Source organism: Anomaloglossus baeobatrachus, chromosome 3, assembly GCF_048569485.1.
Source record: "Anomaloglossus baeobatrachus isolate aAnoBae1 chromosome 3, aAnoBae1.hap1, whole genome shotgun sequence".
Lineage (NCBI taxonomy): Eukaryota > Metazoa > Chordata > Amphibia > Anura > Aromobatidae > Anomaloglossus > Anomaloglossus baeobatrachus.
The window spans coordinates 380,287,835-380,290,230 of NC_134355.1; positions in this window are offsets into that span (position 1 = coordinate 380,287,835).

The window sequence follows — 2,396 nt, forward strand, 5'->3', positions numbered from 1 at the left end:
AGATAACAGCGTCTGTGTACCTAAGCTCAGGGAATTCCTTGCTGCATTTCACCATTAGGAGGGACAGAAAGTGAGGCTTCCTTTCATGTCCACTGACTCAGAGAACCCGGCCACTGTACCCACATGGCCACTTTTGCCACGCTATTTTTATAGCAAACAGTGCTGGACATAAGTGGCATCCAAAAAGTGGCTGCTATACTAATTTTGTGTCCCACCGGTGCCAAGCATTTTCCAGCACCTCTGCATTAAACCCTCATGCACATTTTGCTACGCTATTTTTATAGCAAACAGTGCTGAATATAAGTGGCATCCAAAAAGTGTCTGCTATACTAATTTTGTGTCCCATCGGTGCCAAGCATTTTCCAGCACCTCTGCATTAAACCCTCATGCACATTTTGCTACTCTATTTTTATAGCAAACAGTGCTGGGCATAAGTGGCATCCAAACAATGGCTGATATACTAATTTTTTGTCCCACCGGTGCCAAGCATTTTCCAGCACCTCTGCATTAAACCCTCATGCACATTTTGCTACGCTATTTTTATAGCAAACAGTGCTGAATATAAGTGCCATCCAAACAGTCACTGCTATACTATTTTTTGTCCCACTGGTGCCAAGCATTTTCCAGCACCTCTGCATTAAACCCTCATGCACATTTTGCTACGCTATTTTTATAGCAAACAGTGCTGTATATAAGTGGCATCCAAACAGTGGCTGCTATACAAATTTTTTGTTCCACAGGTGCCAAGCATTTTCCAGCACCTCTGCATTAAACCCTCATGCACTGTTTGCTACGCTATTTTATAGCAAACAGTGCTGAATATAAGTGGCATCCAAACAGTGGCTGCTATACTAATTTTGTGTCCCACTGGTGCCAAGCATTTTCAAGCACCTCCCCATTAAACCCTGATGCACATTTTGCTACGCTTTTTTTTATAGCAAACAGTGCTGAATATAAGTGGCATCCAAACAGTGGCTGCTATACTAATTTTGTGTCCCACTGGTGCCAAGTATTTTCCAGCACCTCTGCATTAAACCCTGATGCACATTTTGCTACGCTATTTTTATAGCAAACAGTGCTGAATATAAGTGGCATCCAAACAGTGGCTGCTATACTAATTTTGTGTCCCACTGGTGCCAAGCATTTTCCAGCACCTCTGCATTAAACCCTCATGCACATTTTGCTACGCTATTTTTATAGCAAACAGTGCTGAATATAAGTGGCATCCAAACAGTTGCTGCTATACTAATTTTGTGTCCCACTGGTGCCAAGCATTTTCCAGCACCTCTGCATTAAACCCTCAAGCACATTTTGCTACGCTATTTTTATAGCAAACGGTAATGAATATAAGTGGCATCCAAACAGTGGCTGCTATACTAATTTTGTGTCCCACTGGTGCCAAGCATTTTCCAGCACCTCTGCATTAAACCCTCATGCCCATTTTGCCACACTATTTTTATAGCAAACAGTGCTGAATATAAGTGACATCCAAACAGTGGCTGCTATACAAATTTTGTGTCCCACTGGTGCCAAGCATTTTCCAGCACCTCTGCATTAAACTCTCATGCACATTTTGCTACGCTATTTTTATAGCAAACACTGCTGCCAGTTTTAGGGCCATAGTTGCATTGTCAGGGATAGCCAGTGTTGGTTCTTCAGCTGTCAATAAAGTTAAACCACTTTTGAAATCTACATCACCTCTCAGTTTTTGCTACCACATTTTAAGTGACTAATCTTGTCGCTAACAAAATGAGTGGCAAAAGGACAGATGCTGGTGAAAAGGGGAACATGCGTTTTGGAGAAGGAAAAAAAGTTTGTGTCCGTGGGGAAGGTGGCAAAGCTACATTAACATCTGCTGAAGATAAGCCATCTTCCAGCAAAAGTAAGATGTCTACTACTTTCCGTGGACAATACGATGTGCTCCCTTTGTTACGGACCCGAACAACTGTAAGAAAGGTAGATGATGCACAAAAAAAGAACATGCTTGAATGGATCTCAAGTGCTCCAACAAGTGCCCTCTCCTCCACCTCAACTACCACATAAAAAAAAACAGTCCTCTGAGTTGTCATCCCAATCACAATTGCTTTCTCCCAGCTATCAAGTCTCCACCCGCCCTGCACAGTATGGTGTACCAGAGATGGCTGAGTCTGCAGAGCTCTTCAGTCACACTATAGCTTGGGACTCAGAGGTCTGCTCCCAAGCTACAGTGAGTACAGACCAGGAAATGGTCTGCAGTGATGCCCAGAACCTTTGTGACTCAGATTCAGGCCCTGATGACCAACTTTCTGAGCATAATGTAGACCCTTATTCCCAAACTGTAACACCTGTTGGTGGAGACAATGAGGAACATACTGATGACGATGAGACGCAGATACCAGATTGGGATGACAACTTAA